General features: G+C 37.2%; 1 long non-coding RNA gene across 1 annotated transcript; it reads right to left on the minus strand.

Annotated features, from left to right (window-relative positions):
* Window positions 1-14142: 14142 nt before the first annotated feature.
* On the minus strand, window positions 14143-18856 carry LOC144376727 (uncharacterized). The gene is made up of 4 exons (XR_013437192.1): window positions 17870-18856; window positions 17166-17308; window positions 16160-16287; window positions 14143-14428 (listed from the first exon to the last, which is right to left on the minus strand). It is a non-coding gene; the product is annotated as an uncharacterized LOC144376727 (long non-coding RNA).
* Between the last annotated feature and the right edge of the window lie 5019 nt (window positions 18857-23875).

The following is a 23875-nucleotide window of genomic DNA, read 5'->3' on the forward strand; positions in this document are numbered from 1 at the left end:
TATAAAAATTGAATTATCTGTGACTTTTTGTGCATAGATTGTTTCATTTAATATAACTTTTTTTCAAGATACACTAAATCCTAGTCTCGGTACATCATTCCTCATCAGAGTTGAATAAAACCCCTTCGGATGGATATATCATGTTGTGTTTTTTATTACCTACTGATGCACACTTGAGTTAACATGTTTGTGAATGGTGCTACTATGAATCTTTCTGTACAATATTTGTTTGAATATTTGTTTTCAATTCTGTGGGCTGGAGGCCTACATTTTAATTGCCTCTATTCACCCCACTGCTGAGGGAGAGCTTCCCATGCCAGGGCTGCAATGATCGCCAAACACTTGGCAAGTGACACAGAACAGATTGGCTCCTCAGCAGTTCATTAGGACAGGCCGTCACTGCCTGGAGGGAATGCCCCATGTCACATAGAGTCACAAGGAAGCTGCACTTAGGGTAAAGAAAGTGGGCAGCCAGGTGGTACCAGTCCCAGTCCTCACAGTCTGAAGAGGATGAGATGACCCCCTGGATCCCACAGGAGGACACAATGGCCTCCTTTGAATGATTCATTAGGCTGTCACAAAACAGACACTGCCATTCAGAGGTAAGTTTCCCCTCACCGGCTTGCACGTATCTGCTCCTCCTGGGGACTTCATCCACAGGAGCAAAGAGGGGAGAGGTCTGTGAAGTTAAGTCAGTAGAGGCCCCCCATCTCACCAGACAGGGAGAGCCTCATGGAAATAAAAGCACATGACACGGGGCCTTCATTTTAGTCCTGATATGACGAGTTGATGGTGGAACCCACAACGGACCTCCTCCAGCCACGTACAAAGGCCCCCGTTTCTCCGAATCCCAGCTAACACTGTCGGTCGTGGTATATTGTGAAACTGAGAGTTATGTGTCACTAGTTCTCATTGACAGTTTTGTGGTTGGTTGTGAAGAGATTGTGGTTTTTATTTGCATTTCTCAACTGATTCACGTCTTTTCAGGTGCTTGTCCGGTCCTTTGTAAATCTTTGGAGAAATGCCGACTCAAGTTCTTTTCCATTTTTGATTGTTTGTCTTTTTGCTATTCAGTTGTAAATGTTCTTTAAATACTCTGAATACTAGACACCGTACAGGCTAGAGGTTCACAAGTATTTTTTCCCACCCTGTAAAATATCTTTTCACTCAATTGAGGTTGTTTTAATTTTTGTCAAGTCCATTTTTCTATGTTTCCCTTAATTGCTTGTGATTTCAATGCTGTGCCTAAAATTTGACTGCCAAATCCAAGGTCATGAAAAGTTTCCCCTAAGTCATATAGCTTCATGTCTTATATTTAGGTGTTTGCTACGTTTTGAGTTCGTCTTTCGAATGGTAAGAGGTAGGAGTTCCACGTTTTTCTTTTCCATGTGGATATTCAGTTGCCTCAGCACCATTTATTGAAGAGACAATTTGTTCCCCAACTAATGATCTTGGTACCCTGGCCAAAAATCTGTTGATAGTAGATGTTTGGGTTTATTTTTAGACTCTCAAGTCTATTCCATTGATCTATATCTTTATCCTTATGCCAGTCACTATTTTGATTACCGTCGGTTGTGGTATATTGTGTAGCTGAGAGTTATGTGTCACTATTCTTTTTCAAGATTGTTTAGTTATTTTGGATTTCCACATGTGTTTTATGGTCAGCTTTTTTCTTTATGAAAAAAAAATGGCATTGGGGATTTTGACAGAGATTGCACTCAATGCGTAGATTGCTTTGAGTATTGCCCTCATAGTAATGTAAGGCATGTATGCCTGAGCACAGGATATATTTGGTATTTATTTAGGCATTCATTTCTTTCAGGAGCCTTTTGAAGTTTTCAGATGGGTTTTTGTCTGCCCTTGTAGCCATGTCACGCTATCTTGATAATAAATTTAGGGTGTGTTTTGATATCTGGTACAGTAAATTCTTCTACATTTTCAATAAAGATATTTTGAGGTTATTAGGCCAAATGTCATTTTATAATTTTTAGAGTTTACACTTGCTTATATTTTCCCCTTGTTTTTTTTAACCTCCTTAACAATATTTTAAGTCTATAGTACAGTGTCATTGACAAGGTTGTACAGTAGAGCTCTAGAACTTTTTTATCCTGCCATTCCATAATTTTTAAGGTTTCCCAGTAACAAAAGGAAAATAAATAGAAATGTGATCAGTATTAGAATCAATCTATAATCAATGGATCTTCAGTCCATGATCATAATCTCTTCATTTTTTATGTCTTTTTAATATGTAGGAGTAATGTTTCACAATATTCTCTTTAGTATTCTTGCATATTTCTTTGGACTTTTTCATAGGTATTAATACTTTCATGCATTTATATTATTTTTCTTACTCTTGATGATACAATGAATTGAAGCTGTTTTGTATATTAATAACCAAACTTATTTTTCAATAGGTCACCTGCATTTTACATATATAAAACGATTCTTCTGTGAACAAAAACAGTATTATTTCTTTCTAGATAGCTCTTTATTCTGTTGTACCTTTATGTTACCATATTCTCTACACAGAACCTCCAATAAAGTCAAGTGAAATGGTAACAGTGAATACCCTTATTTTATTCCTGATCTCAGTGGAAAAGTTATAGAATGTTTGGCATTTTGCTTCTATATCATCGATTCAGAAATGCCATCAAAATTTTTCTGCATTTACTGAGATTATACCATCAATTCATCTGATAAGCTGGTAAAATACTTTGATATTTTTCTAATGTTAAGTGCAAATTTCATTACTTAGGCAAACCATCATCCTTATATTTCTGGATAGTTGGACTTGGCTTTTCTAACATACTTTTTAGAGCTTTTAGTTCCATGTATATCAGTGACAATGGTAACTGGTTATTTTCCTATTGTCCTTTTCAGATTTTGTTATCAAGATTATCCCAGCTTCATAAAATGAGGTGGAAATTATTATCTCTTTACCAATTCTCTCAAAGAATTATTTCTTCTTAAATATTTACTAGAGGGCTGGGGTTGTGGTTCAGTGGTAGAGTGCTCACCTAGCATGCATGGGGCCCTGTGTTCAATCCTCAGCACCACAGAAAAATAAAATAAAGGAAAAAAATATTTAGTAGAAATATACTGGCCTATTTAGAGGCCTTAGTGGATACTAAGCACATAATTTCAATCATGTTGTATGTTCAGAGACCTCAAATCACCAAGTAACTCAGGAACCCTCTGTAGTGAAATGGAAGTGTTACACATAGAATCAGACAAAAAATAGTCAAGCTGAGGTCTGGTAGCTCCATAAGGATGTCCCAGGAGTGTCTCTTTTTCTCTCAGCATATCACTCAAGGAGTTCCTGCCTCCACAAACCAGATGAGGACTCAGATAAAGAAAACTCCAAGGTCATGCATGGGCCTGGGTCACTGATGGCCCCTCCAAATAATGTCTACAGGAATGGATTAGAGTGATTTGAGCCACACTGTATAGGCCCTACAAAAACTCATTTGTTCCCTCTTTGGGTTCCCTAAAAACATTGCATCTGATAATGGCTTTGCAATGTAAACCACACATCAGTGGACCCAATCAAGGGCCATATATGGATTCTCCATGCTCCACAGCACCCCAAGTAATTGGTACAGTTGAGCATTTTAGTGGGCACGGTAAAGAATGTGACACAGTGTGAGGCTTTGTGCAGTATGGATGACTTTCCTAGCTGCCCTACCAAATGTCCTGGTCGTTTGGTCAGATTAGTAGCAAGACTCAGAATGGCATATAAAATAAGTCTGTCTGGAGATGAGACAGCTGGACAAAAATCAACTGTGCAGCCAATAAGCTGTTTGTTACCAATATGGACCTTCATAGAAAAAGGGAACAAAACCAATGAGTAGTCTGGTTGTCAGCTAAATTTAGACACTGAATTATGTTTCATCTCCAAACAAACAGATATGTGACCAATTACCTCCTGGATTTGCAAGATCGAGGCTCATGAAAATTCAGATACCATTCTAGACTGAGCCTGTGTGCAATAAACTGCTACATTCACCAGAAGATACTGAAACAAAATGGAAGAGCAGTCCTGACTGCCAGCTTCTAGATAAAACTAAAGGAACTGCCCAGGGACAAAGCCCTCCCCGCAATAAACAGGACGTTCTTAGCAAACAGATCACACTGGGCCTCTCATCCCATCATCCCTTCTAGACTATCCAGCTGGATCCTGACTGCAGCTGGAACTTGTTCCGGATTTGGCCTAAATATCCTTATATGGTCTACTGATTTGAGCCACACTGTCTAGGCCCTACAAGAACTCATTTGTTCCCTCTTTGGGTTCCCTAAAAACATTGCATCTGATGATGGCTTTGCAATGTAGACCACACATCAGTGGACCCAATCAGGGGCCATTATATGGATTCTCCATGCTCCACAGCACCCCAAGTCATTGGTACAGTTGAGCATTTTAGTGGACAATTAAAGAACCAGTTTAAGGGGCTGGGTATGTGGCTCAAGCGGTAGTGCGCTCGCCTGGTATGCCTGCGGCCTGGGTTCGATCCTCAGCACCACATACCAACAAAGATGCTGTGTCCGCCAAAAACTAAAAAAATAAATAAATAAATATTAAATTCTCTCCCTAAAAAAAAAACCAAAACAGTTTAAATGGCTAATGGGAATAAGATAACCCTATCCTATAGTATACCTCTCAGGTTGAGTAATCTGGGGCTTCACAGCAATTTGCCTAAAGGGTAGTTCTCATTTCCACCACGTTTGATCAGGCTATGCATCCTTTTCCTTACATATAATGCCTCTTTTACAATTATTTACAGATCAATCTCCATGAGAAATCCTCCAAGAACCTTTTATTCCCGCAGAGATTCAAATCAATGGTAGATCAGGATGCTCATTAGAAAAGCAAGATCTTGGAGAAACTCACCTTCTCCCTTTACTTCACTGGTATAGATCATGGATTTTGCCTACAAGGATCTCAGGTATAATGACTATCAATTTGAGGTCTCTGGTTCAACATTTTCCTTCAGCCAGCCCTGCTCCTTAATGAAACCGGCAGGAGAGAACTAGTCTTAGGTTGGCCTCCCAGTTCTCTAGAATAGACCCTAATGAGCTATGGAACATCTTTTCCTGGCTTGCTAATATTTGGGCTTATGGCCTTCAAGCTCATGCCCCTTGGGGTAATGCTGAGCGTAGCACTAGTCTGTGATTTCCTCTGACAGTTTAATGTCTATGTTCATATCCCCTCAATGTCCAGTTCACTCAAGTCCAGGGTCCTAAGGATTAAAGGGTAGATTTGAATGCTCTGGCTCCAGGACTCCCAAGCCAGTCTTCATCATTTGCATATCTGCATTCCTAGTCCAAGTATCTCCATTCAGAGGCCTCCTGGCCAATGACCTTGGCTGGAACAATTTTCTCCACTTTGACTCAGTAGCTTTCCCCTCCTAACCCTTTTCAACTGCTAGGGAGCCAGCACCACTTTTTGTTTCTTGAAAAAAAAAAAAAAAAAGCTTCATTTCAATGTGGCCTGTCATCCTAATAGACCAGTTTGATACCTGTTTGCTCAACAGGTTGTGGACTGATTAAAAGGTAAATTTATGAAAGCCACTTAGAACAGTGGCAAACTATGACAAATTCTTTTCTGTTTATTTGTTCCTGTAACTAAATGCATTGTTGGAATGCTTAAGATTAACATAAATTTTTACCCTAGTATTTTTAAGGTGTATGTACAGTATATTTTTAAGGTGTACATACAGTATTTTTTAATACTGTATATTTTGGAGTATGTTTTTGCCATAGTCCAGCTGGGTTAAATAACCGAGAGGTGACAAGCAACTTGAAGGTTGAATTGGGAACTACTTTATTGCGAGTGAACTCAGCAGGAACTGAGCGAGAACTCAAAGTAGCGGGCACCCGAGATAGCAGGAGCCGTTTCTCTGCCAGACAGCAGAGGTATATATACACTTAACTAATTACACACAGCTTAACTCAATTAACATCAACTAGATACAGCAGTCAACCAATAAGGAATCCTCATCATCTTAATGGCTCGCTGACGTTGCTTCACAAACCACTCCTCCTGGCAAAGTGCCAGGCGCCATCTTGACTTGATTTCAGCCCTCAACATGTTTTCATACATGTTTTATATATTTATAAATGGAAATTTGGTATTTTGGGATATCTGTATTTCTAGCAACTTAACATGAATTGGGGAAAATCCTGTTTTTCAAGATTCTGAGCATGATAAGGAAGCAAACTTTTTCATTTTTGTAATATTTAGCAGATTTATCTATGCTGTGCCATATTATTTATAAACGTGATGTTTTATAAATGGGCCTCTGATTAGCAGTCTCTTATATTTTAAATTGATTTTACAGTGATTGGTGTATCATTTTTTTTGGCCTGTATACATGTGGATGTTAAACCACAATGCAAAGAAAAGACCACCAACTTCTATTTTATTTATTTATTTAGCTTTTTTTTGGTTCAACTCCAATTTTAAATCAAATTAAAGCAAGCTTGTAATTCCAACCCACCAGGACTTGCCGCAGTCCAGCTGCGGCAAAATAACTGGGCAGGGTGGGGGGGTGGGGGGGTGATTGATACAGCAGGAGTGGAAGCCGTTTATTGTAGGACACGAGCGGTATTTATACATTCCACACAGCTTATCTAATTAACATAAACTAGATACAGCAGTCAACCAATAAGGAATCTCCACACTTAATGGCTCGCATTACTTCACAAACCACTCCCTCTGGCATTTTGCCAGGCGCCATCCTGATTTGTTTACAGACTAACATGGACTGTCTCTCCAAAAATCCATGGGTTAAAAGACAGTACTCCAGCTCTCTAGGAGCACAGTTTTATAGCACAAAAAGTTGCAAAAAGGGGGGTGTCTTAAGAACTTAGAGATGACAGGATTTTGACAAGCATAATACAAAGGCAAGTAGTAGGTTAATGGTCTAAATGTTTCAGCACTTAGGAAGTAGATCTAAATTTTCAGATCCCCAAATCAGATTTTATGAGGTGTCATTAGGGTTTCAGAGAGGGTTGTTATCTGGTCAGGGAAAACCAGGCATGGGTGAGTTCAAGGCATGGGCAGGCATTCCAAGCAAGTTTAGAAGTTGCAGTAATTTATAATAAAACAGAAATTAACTTTCCATGACTTTGTGACGAGATGGCTCCCAATCTTAAGATGGAATTAGGCTGGGTTCATCAGTGACAACAACATGGATAGGTTGTCCAGTAGGTACGACATCAAGTATTTTCCCTTAAAACACCTCTTTGTACAACACCTATTTTTGCTTTTCTTTTTAATTTTAAAACTTCTCTTAAGTTCTTAGTTTTCTAAAATTTCCACCCCCATCAATCTAACAGGTTGAAAGGATTGAGGTAGGGAGGACACCTACTTTACGTGTATGGGACAGATGTTGATATGAGGAATTGTAGCAATTCCAACTGATAGAGTAGAAACCAGTTCTATTTTCATTTCTCCCCAGAGGAGAATTAAGAGTATTTCCTTATGAATTGAAATAAAAATCCTCACATTCAGAGGTAGGTAAACTCCATATGATGTCAGGGACGTCCCTCAGTGGTTTACTAGAAAGGGAAAGGTGGGAAAGTAGAGAACAGGCAAGCAGACAGGGCAGTGGAACACCACGGGAGCAGGACAGCATAGTTGCTTACTGTGTTGCCCAAGAAGGAGCAACTTTTGAAACTGACATATGGAATTTCTGTTCAACCTTCTCTCACACGAAAATTCAATCTTCAACCCTTCAGTGAAAAGGAACAGTCCCTCCACATGCCTGTGGGGATTTTCACTGGTCTCAATTGGAATCTTCCTGGCCCCAGGTCTCTTGCATCATGAAAACTATAAGGCAGGGACCCCCTCCTTGATCTCCCCGATTGGTTGGGGAAGTCAAGGAGGTGCAAAGATCTGAAGCAATTCTTATTTTTCCAGGGGGCTAATCTCTGATATCAACAACTTCACCAAAAAATAAAGAATACAGTGTGATTATGACTCCCTTGTAACTTTCATCCATTGGTTCATAATCAATCTATAGACTAAAAGTAAATAGTTTCAAGAGAATTCCTAAGAGCTCATGATTTCTTACAAGATTTTTCCAATGCCACTAGTTAATCCACTGCTTTATCAGTAAATATTTTTGGAAAATGGAAATTTACTTTTGGTTCAAATCTAACTGACATAAAAAAATCTCTGCCTAAATTTCAACTTCTTATGAGCAAGATGGATGAATCTGTTTTTTAGACTGGCTTAAAATTATTACATAGTAGAGAAATGGGTAGAAAGAGGAAAAATAGGAAAGGCAGAAATAAAGAAAATAACACAGTTCACTCTCCTTTCAACCAGGTACAGAGAAAACTTTGATTTCATCTTGTGTTACACATATCATCAGAAGGAAGTGATATGGGCACTAATAAGAACTACATCATAGTGCAGTAGCTACTCAGCTGTCACTCAGAAGTATATGATGAAATGCAGTCACATTTTAGTCTACAACACCACATTAAGCTATGACTTACATTTTTTTGAAGAAAAATAGCTACTAAAAATTGCAAAATGAGGGGCTGGAGTCATGGCTCAGTGGTAGAGCACTTGCCTAGCACATGCGAGACACTGGGTTCAATCCTCAGCACCACATAAAAATAAACAAAATAAAGGCATTGTGTCCATCTACAACTAAAAAAAGATTTTTTTAATTACAAAACTTTTTAAAATGCCTTCACTACAAATTTAAAATCTCTTTCTCCCCCACAAGAAAAGTTCTTAAATCCATAGGACTTTAGTCCAACCTCCAATAAGCAATAAAATCTTCAGACAGCCAAAGTACCAGGGTTAGTAAGGTAACCTCCCCATCTACAATTTATACTTTCATTCATATATTTTATCAGGAATAAAATGTATGTGATCTACAATTCCTATAATGAAAGAAAAAATCATGAAGTATTATTGATAGGAAACTACTATATAAGTAGTCATTCAGATTAATCAAGGTGGGAGCATATAAGAGGACATCAATTTTCAATCCCAGAACCCATTAAAATATTTTAATGAATTAAGCTTAGCAGTGATATTTATAGTATCATTAATAAATGTTTATCAATTTTTCCATAAGAGCAATATTTCAAGTGTTGTCTTAAATGCACCAGTTGACATATAGAAAGGGCTGGGGGGAGTTGTGTGAAATAGATAATCCCTAATGGAACAATCTAGATAAGGTTTTATCTTCCAAAAAAAATCATTCTTAACATGAAATGTGAGACTTCAGATATAGGGAATAGTATCTATGGTACACCATCGTACCATGTGACCAGAAAAACTTCTACCCCTCAATCTTTCATCCTCTATCATACTTGATCACAGTATGGTAAGGGAAAGAACAAGGGAGAAAATATCCATAGATAGGATATTCATAGAGCCCTCTTACTTTGCAAGTCCTTCACACACAGATTTGAAAGTATCAAAGAAAGGAAACATTACATTTTATAAAACTGAAGATGTGCACTGGACTTTCACATATGAGAAGGAACAAAGATGTTAAGGAACAGAAAGAGGTTTCATACAGCATTGTTGAAAGTCAACAGTTGTAAAAAAAATCTAACTTCTATTTTTCTCAGAACACACATTTGTTTTCATTTTTTATTCTAATGTTATATATGACAGAATGCATTACAATTCATATTACACACATAGAGCACAATTTTTCATCTCTGGTTGTATACAAAGAATATTCACACCATTTGTGTCTTCATACATGTACTTAGGGCAATGATGTCCATCTCATTCCAACATCTTTTTTACCCCTTTGCTCCTTCCCTTTCCCTCCCTCAGAACTCACTTTTCAAAAATGGTTTACACAGCAACCTCCAAGTGTATAGAACTCAGCTCTGCAGGCTATCACTTTGCAGTCTATAATTCCTCTGCTTCATTCTGTCACAGCAGTAGGTGTTATCAAGTAGGAGAACATGTTGAAATTGGTAAAGACACTACACCAAACATAAAACTATGGGCATACAACTTCTGAAAGTGAGATGACTAATAAGGACTATCATAGTGTATATTGTAGGCACTCTTTCCATGTGCTATGCCTTAATATTCAGGCTATTTGTCTCATGTAATGGGGACAAACTATTAAGAGACTAATATTATATAAGTCTACTACTTCATTAACTTCGTCAATTAAATAACTGCAATTTGGTCAATGTCCCTGTGCACACTGAAATCAAATCATTGTGGAATAATTACTGAAATGAAGGTGAAGAATAGATACATAAAAAGTAAGCCTAACTAAGTCATTATTGTCTTCTCAATGCATAATCACTTTAATAACAAAAAGAAACTAAAAATCAAAATCTTAGTAAAGAACTATCCAAAAATTGTCTTAAGGAAAATGGCAAATCGGGCTGGGGTTGTGGCTCAGTGGTAGAGTACTTGCCTAACATGTATGGGGCACTGAGTTTAATTCTCAGCACCACATATAAACAAATAAAGGTCCATCAATAACTAATAGAAGTTTTTTTAAAAAAAGAAAATAGCAAATCAGTAGATAAATTTTAAAAAGTTTGCAGAAGTGTTTTAATCATGTACCAATTCAGACAATTCAGTATTTTTTGGACTTTATAATAGGCCTTCAAAAATTGAGGTCCAACAAAGCATATGGTAACCTTTTAGAAATAGAGAAATATCTCATCCCAGATTGACAATGCCTTCAGAAGCTGGGTATTTATTTCTTTAGGCAACTCCAAAGTTTATACTTAACTACTATAACACATTTCTATTACAAAAATATTAAGTAAAATTTAGTGAATTATTTCTCATAACCAAGGCATAAGTTATGAAGAAATCCCTCCTGTTTAGCATGAAAAATACTATTGACAACAAAGAAAGCTGGCAACCTAGCCAGACTTCAAGAACTTTTTGAAAATTGGTTAGGTACTGCCCTATATATATGATTACACTACCTGTATGACTCTGCACCATGTCCAGTCAGAGTAATGGGAACTTGTCCTGAATTTGTGTACAATGTGTCAAAATGCATTCTACTGGCACCTAGAACTAATTATAATAAGTTAAAAAAATAGAAGGGAGACCAGTATAATAGAAGAAGGGGGTCAAGGGAGGCAAAAGGGGAGATACTAGGGAATGAAATTGATTGAATTGTACTGTTTTATTGTGTGCACATATATTATAAAAAATCCCATGGTTACGTATAATTATAATGCACCAATAAAAAGTATAAGTTAATAAAAGATTTGTTAGATATTACCAATGGAGAAGCTTTCCATTTTTCACCCACAATCGTCTGCATGCGATTAATCCTTTGTTTGGGGTACATAAACATTATTAAAGGAATATGTTAGTCTGGATAGGATGTATGTTAAACCTGAAGTTTCAGTTGCTTGACATATGTTTGTTACTCTTGATACCTATCAGCACAAGCAAGGGACTCTGCTCCATAGAATCACTCAAGGCCCCAAGCCAATGAAGGTTGCACCTTCCTACACTCACTCCTGTTTTATCTGGGAAGAGCCTTACAGAACTTCAACTCACAGCTTACTGACCAATGATAACCTCCAGCCTCCCCTAGAAGGGAATGTGATGATCACTTGCCTATATAGTGGTCATCAATATCTTTTTCAGAGAATTACACAGAACTGTTCTGATAGCCATCATTATACCACTTTTTAAAAAAAAAAAAAATGATAACCCGTAAACCTACACACATAGGACCCTGGCCCATCTGAACCACCACAGGGCAAGCTAAGGATCTGCTTTGATAAGGGATCCTGAGGTTTTCAACTTTAAATGTTGTAACAAGTTTTGTTTAAAACTGAGTCAATATTTTAAAGGCCTAAATAAAATATGTAAGTACAAAAAAAAACAGAACACAAAACATAATACTCATAATTTTTTAAATGCCTATTAACAGATTTGAGGTTTTATAATTATATAAATTATGCTTAGGTCTTTGTATCCTGTGTGATAGATTGCTTATAACCACATATTCTTCTCACACAAGTATGTTAATACCTTTTCAGTGAGATTTGACTATTCCTCCCACTCACAGGCAAAACAAATTTCCCCAGCCACTTGAATCTGGGCTGTTCTGGAACTCATCTTGACCAACAGAATGTAATCATAATGATGTATAAATCCTAGAGTTGAGGCTCAGCAAATCTCACAGTCTCTGCCTCACCTCCTTGAGAGTACTATTAAGCCAATTGAGGTAACAAGAGAAGGAGAGAGAGGTACAAGTAAACCCAGGCCCAAGTGTACCAGCACTAGCTATCCAATATGTGCATGAGACCATCTTGGAACTCCCATGATACCCAATCTTCCAGCTTTAATGCAGCTATTCACTGAAGCTAGAATAAAAGCCCAACCAACCCACAGAATTATGAGACATGAAAAGTGTCATCATTTTAAGTCACTAAGTATTGGGATAATTTATTACACTTCAGGAGTGAACTAATGACCTGTATAAAATAATGTGGTTTATGACGAAATAAATAAGTAAAATTCGCTTTTCCATATTAAGATATTTCTCATAGCTATGCCATACTAACCAAACTATTCATCAGTATATTTTAAATAAAAATAAAACTATGATGAATAGGTAGCTATTTACTTATTTTAAAAATGAATTTGTGTGGAAAATGCCCTTGACATATATACAGGATAAAAATATATTTCAACACATAAAATATGAATTTATTAATGTTCAAGTAAATACAGTAAACATATAAATAAATGAAGACCAGACACTCTAACCCTGTGTCCTGCTCCAGTATCCTCCCTCTAGTCAACTCAAATTTTTAAAATTTAGGAATCCTACTATATGACTTTGTGAAAAAGAAAGATGACTGGAATGAAGTGAAATTTGTTTCCATCTAAACCCCTGTAACTATTTCTACTATTTATCAGAGGAAAAGGGGGAAGGTTATAGTAAGGAACCAAGTTATCAGCACAGTTTTCTCTGTTGTTTATCTAGAAATTCTAAGGTTAAAGAAACTTTTGTAGCCAATCTGGAGAGAATATATGCAACCAATATTAGTAAAACCTCAAAGCACTTTGTACACTCTTTTAACTATGTTAACATAGCAACCTGGGTGAAGTGGCGCATACTTGCAATCCAAGTTACTCAAGAGGCTGAGATAGAAGGATCCCAAAATCAAGGATGGCCTAGGAAACTTAGCAAGATCCTATCTCAAAGTTTAAAAAAGCCTGGGGATGTAGCTCAGCAGTAGAGTGCCCAATACAGAAAAAATTCCCCACTACAGGAAAAAGAAAATGTTAATAAGAGTTATCTCCCTGAGGTGGTACTGAGACATATTCTCTTATTTATAGAAAGCAGCACAGAAAATTTTATTAAGAATTTTACAGTTAAATATGTTTTAAGAAAACACAAACCTAGACTTTTGGATTATAGGAGGATAATGACAATAGCCTAAAATATCTTCTTGGATGCTCTAAAAAACATACATAACAGAATAAAGCTATTTCCTGTGCCTACAGCAAACTGAGAAAGAGAATGCTTGTATTCGTCAGTTTTCCATTACTGTGATCAACATACCTGACAAAAACAACTTAGAAGAGGAAAAGATTATTTGAAGTTCGTGGTTTCTGATATTCAGTCCTTGGTCAGCCAACTCTCATTGCTCTGGGCTTGAGGTGAGGCAGAACATTATGGCACAAGAACATAGTTGAAGAAAGCTACTCAGTACATGACAGCCAGGAAGGAAAGAGACATATCAGGGACGAGATAAAGTCCAAAGTCATGCCCCCGTTGACCTTTCTCCTCTAGCCACACTCCACCTCCTGACAGTTGCCACCCAGTAGTCCAAAAAAAGTTGTTCATCAAATGGATTAGTTCACTGATGAGATTATAACCTCTAAAATCTAATTATCTAAAATCTACCTCTGTACCTTGTGGCAGGAAGCCCATGCTTTTAGCGCATAAGCTTTCCAGGGACATCAAACATCCAATCCATGACAATTACTAACTTGAAGCTGCATTCCAGTGGGGAAAGCACGTCTAAAACCAGACCCAGGGCCAACCTAGAAGCCAGACACCTTCAGAAAAACATATACTGTCATTCCCATATTACAGATCAGGAAATTGAGGCCAAGAGAAATAGATAAGAAGCATGTGCAATGAGTAACTTCCAAAACTATTTATTGAATTTGATTCCAGTATAATTTTTAAACTCCTTTCTCAAAAGGAGTCATAAAAGAAATGTCAATTTTATTAAAATTACATATTTATAAGAACATCTAAAAACACATGGTATCTGTAAAAGCTATGCCATTTCAAAAGATTGTTACTGCTTCTCTGTCTTCAAGAGACTGATGTTGCTCTGTGCATCATTATGTAACCCATTTCCATTTCCCAATTGAAGATAAAATGAGGCATGCGGTAGTCAGTGTTCTAATGTTAGGCACTTCCTAGAAGAGAAAAAGAAAGAATTGATAAATGTCTTTCATATTAATAATGATGGAATTATCTGGCTAAACTAGTTTTATTATTGGGATAGAAAGGAGGGAAGAAACTGATCTGTATCCTCAAGACTAACCCATGAGAAGACATCACATCAAGAGCTATAAATACTTAAATTTAAAAATGCTCAAAAGGGGAGAGAACTGAACAACAGCAGAGGAGGTAGAGAGGGAAGATGGGAGGGGAGGGGAAGGGAGGGGGGATAGTAGGGGATAGGAAAGGTAGCAGAATACAACAGTCACTAATACACCATTATGTAAAAATGTGAGTATGTAACAGAAGTGAGTCTGCATTATGTATTTGGGGAGTTCAAAACCCAATTGAGTCAAATGTATGAAAGATGATATACATGAGCTCTGTAATGTTTTGAACAATCAATAAAAAATGGAAAAAAAATAAAAAATAAATAAATAAAAATGCTCAGGCACAAAATTTAAGTACTATGTATTAAACTGTGTGCAACACAATCCACAATAGCTAAGGATGAACATCAGATACCCATCAAGAGGTGACTAGATTAAGAAATTTTGGTATGTAACTGTGTATATACATACACACAAAAAAATGGAGTTCTACTCAGACACAAAAAGAATGAAATTATGCATTTGTCAGTAAATGGATGGAAATGGAGAACATTATGCTAAGTGAAATATGCCAAACGCTAACTCAAAGTTTGGATGTTCTCTCTCCTATGGGGAGGCTAGAGTCAAATAAAGGAAAGGGGGAGGGAGGGCAGGGTAACAAGGGAAATATCCGGGATGTAGGAGGACATGAAGAGAGAGAGTGAAGGGATGGAAGGGGAGTAATGAAGAATAAATCCTTAAATCATGTCATGGGCACATATATACTACAGAGAACTTCGACTTTAAGAATAGGTAGAAAGAACCCATCAAATATGAATTAATAGACAGGCAAAAGGAAGTCTAGTAAAGTAGGAGAATGGGAAAGGGGGGCATCATGAACTGAAAGCAAATTCCACGTATGTACGAATTTGCTGGGATAAACCCAAATGCTATGTGTAACTATAGAGTTCTAGAACAAATAAAATGGGTGCAACATTCCAATTTCCTAGAGTAAATGGCTTCGTTTTTAACTCTAGCTTTAAAGCAATCTCTGTAGAACAAACCCCTTTCCCTTCAGGGTCCTATCTTGTCCCAAGCACCCTAAACATGTAATTTTTTTTAACAACTTCCCTTTCACTGCTGATTCAGTGGGAAAATTCCACAAGTAGGGAACATTCTTCTAAACAAGTTTCATTTTAAGAAAGACGATTTATCTCTAAGAAAATGCCAAGTTTGTACCTTTAGTGATTGCTTAGTGACTGAATGCCTTCATAGGAACACTAAAATATGTCTTGTTACTATATAAAGTTTCAGTGAATGTTGAAATGGCCAACTATGCACACATCAACACCAAGATTACAGACCTGGTCTACTCTACGAAGCCTGAGAAACCACTACTAGAGATCCCCTCCTCCAACAGGATCAGATGAATGGGACAATGTCATGAAGACTAATTCACAAGTTGACATAGCAACATATACATCTTCCATTCCTGAACTGGAAGGCTGGTAAGTACCTGATATATGAAACCACACATTTATGCAATTTTTTTTTCTAAAATCTTCCTTTTATCATAGACCATACCTGAAGAATATAATAAATTGATGTTTTAACTACCTTGACTTCATTGATCTTCATGGATAGAGAAGGATCTAAGTACAGGAGTAGGACAACACAATCGCAATTATTTGGAAGGGCACCGGAAGTGTTTTCGGAAAAATGGAGAAGCCAATGATTCGATCTGCCTAGAAAGTAAAGAAACAAACTTCAGACAAAGAACAAGAGATAAAACATTTTAATGTCTATGTAGGCCCCAGTGTGATCAAACTGAAGTCCGGGTATTGTTTCTATTTGCTGACACTAGGATTTTTTTTCTATTTTTTAAGTGAGAGGGCCACTGTTTCCTATTGCTGTTTAGACACCAGAATGAGATCATAGATTCTTAGTATAGAATTTAAATATGAAAACATTTATGTAAAAGTTGCCTTAAGAACATCTTCCAGACATATGACATTTTATAACTAGATTAAAATAATGATTGGTAAATAAGGGCTCGACATAAAATTAGACCTATTGAAAGTTTCCAAAAGTATAAGAACTGAAAAAGTTCATCTCATGATCCGGAAGGCATATAACTGTTATTAGAAACTAGGAAAATTAATAAAAAATATAATTCTTCTTGCTGACAGTTGTGAACCCTAATGTGCTCATGTAATTAATGCTAGAGAAAATAAGACAGGAAAAATATAGAATATAGAAATTAAATGGAACCCCAGGTTGATCCTGACATGAAAAATATTTTAAAGAAATTATTAATAGAGGAATAATGATCTTCCCATTCATTTACAAATGACAGACACCTCTTAGTATTTGCAAAGATAAATGCTTGTTCTGCTAAACACAAAATAAAAAATTTAAAAAAAATCAACTGTGTGTTATCGCAGTCAGATCTTGGTGTGCAAGAAAACATCCTTCTTATTTTCAAAACTATTTAGGAAGTAGAGAGATGATTCAAGATCCTTTGAGGATGTATAACAACATGCTTTAAAAGAGAAACCAGGGCTGTCATTAAAGGGGGCTTTCGGGGAAGACATTTTTCAATACTTTCTCTGAACACAAGTACCTTGGGTGGACGTATAAAAGCGCAGGCCATTTTGGGGGCGGGGCTTCGTTAACAGAGCATGAGATAGGCATGATTCCTTGCCTTGGTGATGTTTTCGAGATAAATGATAGTGATGTCCTAAAAATAACCTTCCCCTTTGCAACCTGAGGGCATAAAATAAAATTAAAATAGATAAATCAACATATTATGTTTAAACAAATTGAACCTGGAACACTACATCCAATACAGGATCCCCTAGTAAGTTTTAATTAAATCTGAATTTATTGCTTCCAAGAAACAACATGATTCCTCAAGGACCTTTATTGGGAAAGCAATTAAGCCTAATTGTTAAAGAAATGGATTATCTATGTTTAAATTCTATGGTCTTTCTAAATATCTTACGATTTCCCTGTCTTCCTTAAAGTCATGGTTTCCTCCCTAAAGGTGGGACTATGCCAGACTCATACTAACTGAAACCAAAAATATTCATCAATGCATTGGCACATAAGTCAGAACACATTCACCTTAGACTAATAACACATTAGTAAAGGAAGTTAATTGTCAGTCAAATGCTTTATAAGCACCTCTCTGAAATACCTCATTTTCTATTCTATTCAGCAGAAGGAATTCTCCTAATTCCTACAGGCAGAAGTAGAAACAAACTCTCTGGATGAAAGGAGCACGCACTTAATGACCCAACCAAGTAAAATACCAATTGCTCTTACCAAAGTTTGGATGCCACAGTCACTTGTAGGGTATAAAAATGTGTAAATATCCTCGTGCACATTGGTCACAGGACATCCAAACCCCAGAAACACCTCATCAGGAAGCAGATACCAATCTCCAATTGTTATTGCTTTAAAGTCAACTTGAATCCAAAGGAGACTACAGTTGATCTTCAAGACTGAGAAATCCAAAGAGAACACATCAGTACACCTGTGTCCTAGGAAACAGCTCAGAATTGTGCAAGACAGGGGTAAAGCATCTTCTCAACAGGAAAAAAACCTAAGGTCTGCAGCTTACAATACTGTGTCACTATTAATTCCCTAATCTTGATAATTGTGAAGCATATAAGAGAATGTTCTTGGTTTTAGAAAATATACACTGAAATGCTTAGCAATAAAAGACCCAGGAGAAATCTTAGAAGCAAGGCAGCAAAGTCAGGGTACCAGGATCTGAACAGCAGGAAACTGAGCAAATTAAGAAGTTGTTCCAACTCCAATCGTCAAGCAAGAGTCCTGTGTAAATTCTAAAGCACACAACAGCAGGTACAATGCCATCATATGGGATTCCCACTCCAAGGTAGACCCACCAGAGGCTGCAGCCTTCCCTCAGCAAAAGGAATTTTCCTAATCCCTACAGGCAGAAGTAGAATCAAACTCTCTGGATGAAATGAGCACACACTTAAAACATGAAGACAAAAGAAAAACAACAACAAAAAAATTTTAAGTAATCCCATGGAAAAAGAAAGCACACAGAATAGCTAGAAGAAAATGTGTATCAATATAGCTACATCAGACAAAGTAGAGAGAGGGAAGGGTGAGTCTAACTTTCCTGAGGACACCAACTGCTAGAATAACTGGGGAGAAAAAACACATTTGCAGCCACCACATTAATAATTACTTTTGGCCAGAATCATCAATGGATGCTTACAATTAGTAAAAACTTGAGGAGGAAAAAAAAAGGTATTTGATGTAGTCTCCCAAGAAAATATTATTGTTGACAAAAAACTTTATAATGAATAGTAAATGACTCTATAACATGGCAGGTACCACCATAACCATGTGATCCTCCTGTGGGGCAAACAGGTACCTTGTGCATCTGGACACAACACACTGAGAACAACAAAACAGGACTTCTGGGTATTTCAGTCAAAGATGAAGAACCTGGACCCATTCTTGAGAAAATATTAGATAAGCACCCAACTTGACTAGTAATAGTTTACAAACTAAATAGCCTGCTCACTTTAAAAAAAATACTAAATTCTGACACAGATCGAAAGATTCTAAAGAGATCTGATGTCTATGATACTGAATTTGATCCTAAACTGGATTTTTTTCTTTTTGCCATGGAGGGCATGAATGACAGAACTATGGACATTTGAACAGGTCTGCAGCTTACAATACTATATCACTATTAATTCCCTAATCTTGATAATTGTGGATCATACAAGAGAATGTACTCGGTTTTAGAAAATATACACTGAAATGCTTAGCGATAAAAGGTCATACTTTGACTATCAAATGGTCTAGAGGAAAATATATAAGTGCACACAAGAGAAGAATTAAATGGCAAAACGTTAACACTGAGAGAATCTTAGGGCAGCTATATGGGAATTTTGTGTACTATTTTTTGCAAAGGTTCCGAGTCTGCAATTATGTTAAAAAGTTCACATTAAAAGACTATCTTCTACCTTACCTCAGGTATCTATTCCCAGACCTTTGTCATCACCATCCACCTTCTTCATAACCTCAATTTCATATAACATAGTCTCTCTTCCAAGATTCTAATGTCCAGTTGATCCTCTAAGAATGATCACCAATAACTCATTAATGTCTTGAGACCTCAATCTTTGATCCTACCAGCCCTCTACTGTTAATTATCTTGTCTTTTACTCCACGTTTGCCTTGCCTAAACTCCAGTCAAGCATAACTTCCCCTCCCCAAACCCCATGTCATCCTGACTTTGCTGCACTTGCCTGGTAAAATCATAACTCACTCCAATGTTCTGCTATCTTGTCATGCATGGGGATGTGCATTGACTTGTATGGGCCTCTTCTAACAGGTATGGTGGAACACCTGTGGTCTTTCAGTGTTTTCATACAGTCAGTGAACAGCACTGTCTGTGTTCACTTAGAAATTCTGTTTCTTTTTTTTTTTTAATTCCTACTAGATGGAGTAACCCAGGCATGTTGCTTGATTTTTCTTATTCTTTTGCTTGACTTATAATGCACTTATTGTACTGCTTAAGATTTGGGGGAAAATGCTTCAGGAAGAAAACTGTCTAAGCACCGGGCTCACTTCTATGTGCTTTCACCTTAGGAACCTTAGTGCTTCAAGTCCTGAGTGCTTTGGTAAAATGTGATGAATTCTTATTTCACCCTTAAGCCCTATAAGCCACATTCTGCTGGTTTCTCTGGATCTCCATCCCACCATCAGCACCAAAACATTTTAAATATCCTGAGATAAAAAAGAAATATGCAGAATATTGAGTTCACTTCTCTGAGACCTTAGCCCTCCAACTGCTGGCCACCTTGCCAGGTCTCCAGTACCTTCAAAAAGGTACATGTGTACTTCACCTGCATCTTCAAGTTGTTCTCAGTATTACCTCCTACAAGCTACTTTCTCCATCAGAGCCCAAAACACAAGTTCTTCCTAATGAAATTTTGAGGTAATTATATTGCCATGGAAACCACAAATCTTACTTTTAAACGTAGTATAACAGATTGATTTCAAGAGCAACTCCAGACCCCAAACCTGCATTAGGAGAACATGTACAGTAAACACCATGCAGTTGCCCTCAGAGGAGATAGTCCCTAGTGCCCATTTCTGATGAGGCAATATAGAACAACAGATAAGGAATAATCATTCCAGAGGCACAGCTAGTGGCTGTCAGAATATAGACCAAAGAACTTGCTTTCTGGAGCCATAACCAGGATCTGATTAAGAAACTTAATTTCACTGTCAGGAGAAATTCTGTGCAATTACTGCCCTGGAGAAATTGATGTGGAGAGTGCTCATCCCATTTTCCTCCATGAGGGTTTTCATAGCAATAATTCCGCTCCTTCTGAACCATATATATATGTATATTTGTATGTGTATGCATGCACACACACACACACACACACACACACACCCCACATAGTTTATATTTCCCCATACATGAGAAACCATAAATAGACAAAACTAAAGTCAGCACATCCCCCAATAGCCTAAACTTCAACTTCTTTACTATAACTACTTATAGCATTTTGGGTAGCTCTTAAATGAAGGTGAATATATCATTATAATGTGGCCAGGGAGATTGACTATGGCCGAAACTCCTACATATCCTCAGCACTCATTATTGCCTTTAGTAATAGAATACTCTGATAGTCACCCTCCAGGAGAGGTTGTGTAACCAGAAACCATCTGTAGGAAGCTGTGTAACTAAAGACCATCTTTCCAAACTCTCGTGACAGTAGGTATGGCCACATAACCAGGACATGGCTGATGTAATACATGTATGCAATATCTGGGTAATTTCTCTGGAGAAAAACCACTGATCTAGACATCCTCATTTCCCTTTCTTGGTGGCTGAGAAGTGGTATCAACAGAAGTAGTCAGCTGGGGACAGAATTGGGACATTAGTACTAAGGAATGAAATCGTGGAGCAATCATGCTCTGGGCCACCTGACCATCTCTGGACTCATCCTTCAGCAAAATAAATGGCTACTTAGTCCACTGTATTTTGAAACCTGTTACATCAGCCTAGTTTAGCCACAATCTTTATACTCAACAGTGTGGTGGAAAATGTTAACCGATTCTCTGGGGTGGAAAAGCATAAATATGCAGTGTTTCCTCTCTTCCATAGTGTCCTGATCTTTTTGTGCTGCTATTAAAAGCACAATTGGTCCTCAGTACCCATGGAGGTTTGGTTCCAGTACCCATGGGGATAACAGAATCCTTGGAGGTTCATTTTATCCTTTATATAAAATGGTACAGTATTGTACAAACTCCCACATACTTTAAGTCATCTATTTATAACATCCAATGCAATATAAATTCAATGTTATTAGTTGTCATGTTGTTGAGGGATTGACAGGAAAAAGTCTGTACATGTTAAGTAAAGGTGAATTTTTAAAGTTTTTGATCAGACATTAGTTGAACTCATGAATATGGAGGACTGACTGTACCTGAGCCTCGGTAATTTATAAAGAGGAATTTATTTTCCCCCAATTCTGGAGACTAGCTGATCCAAGTTCCAGGCCATGGCAGATTCCATGGCTGGAAAAAATGCATGATGTGAGGAAGAAGAGGGCCATGTCCTCACACAGCAAAACAGAGGTGCACAGGAGCAGAAGCCCACCAAAGGCTGCATGAAGCCTCCTCTAACTAAGGGCCTGGATCCCATCAGTAAGGAGGGAACCCTGGGGGCTGAAGCTCCTCCTACAGTCTCCACTTCTCAATGCTATCTCACTGGCAGCACTTTAATTCTGGAGGTGAAGCATTCAAACCATAGTACATGTTATAAATCCTCCCCAAATAACTAATTTCAAGCAGTCACTGAACAAGAAGTTGGGAAGAAATATGTACAATTGGCTCTTATGATCTAGAAACCAGGTGCATAACAATTATCATGTCTACAAATCTGGAAAATTTATAGAATTCTTTGGTTTTTGGTTTTGTTTTTTTTATGGGTGTTTTTGTGTGTGAGTGGTGCTGGGGATTGAGCCCATGGCCTTATGCATGCAAGGCAAGCACTCTACCAACTGAGCTTTATCTCCAACCCTTGGTTTTGATTTTTAAGTAACATCCACTATTTAAGCAAATATCCACAATTATGCTTCCACCTTTAAAAAAATAAAAAATAAAAAACCTCAATAACCAGATTGTAAAACCTAATCAGCCTGGCTGGTTCCAGAGGACTGATTGTTCAGGCCAGCAATCTCTACCTTAATTTTAACCAAAAATAGACTATAAAGAAAATACTTTTAAATTTCCACTAACATTATATTTGGTATCTGTCGAATCTGAAGTTCATGATTAAACCTGATTTAAAATGGAGCACTCCATATCAACACTATTATAAAGACAGCATAATTAAGCCAGGAATTGAGGATAGACAGACCAACAAAACATAAACATAAATACTCATGAATTTATGGACACTTGATTTTGTATAATGATGGTATAAAGAGCAGAAAGGGCAAGAGAAATTTTGCAATATCTAGGATTGAGACAATCTGTTGTTATGTACAAGCAACTTGATTCACATGATACACAAGAATAAGTATCAGGCCTAATGTTGAGCTAAATGTTTACAGCAGGACAAAGCTGGGAGAAAGTAAAGACTTTCATTGTTGTTTGGCCTGGACTCAGGCAGGATTCTTAACCCTCACTATAAAGGAAAAGGTAGATAGAATGAGTGACAGCAACATGAAGAGCTGTGGGTTAGAAAGATACCACTAAGAAAGTAAAAACTAAAGCCAAAGCATAGAAAAAAATGTGTGACACATAAACTACTGCTTTGCATCCAGAATATTACAGAAATCCTATGATTTCAAGAAAAATTCAGTGGAAAAATAGTTGAACAAGAGACTGGTACAGGCGCTTCCAAAAAAAAATTCAAATGGCAAATAAACTTATGAAAAATGGCTAACTTCATTTTTTAACATGAAAATGCCAATTAAAACTACCATAAAATAATACTAAACATTCACTAAATACAATGAAAACTACCGATAAATCCAAGTTTGTGCCAAGCTAGGAAGCAACCAGAGCATTCATAAACTTTGTAGAAACTTTTCAGAAAACTTTTGAAGGATCAAAAGGTTGAGCCATCCTCCTCTAGATACAAGCATCAAGACTGCATATGTGGAGATTCACAGCCTCTGGGACAGAAGTCTCCTGTGCTTCTCCTTTGCTAGCAAAGCAATAAAACTTTCCTTTTTCTCAAAACCATGTCCTCATTACTGGATTAACATCGAGGACAAGGACTGAGCCTTCAGTGACAAATTCGCAATCCAGATC

Source organism: Ictidomys tridecemlineatus, chromosome 4 (genome assembly GCF_052094955.1).
Source record: "Ictidomys tridecemlineatus isolate mIctTri1 chromosome 4, mIctTri1.hap1, whole genome shotgun sequence".
Classification (NCBI taxonomy): domain Eukaryota; kingdom Metazoa; phylum Chordata; class Mammalia; order Rodentia; family Sciuridae; genus Ictidomys; species Ictidomys tridecemlineatus.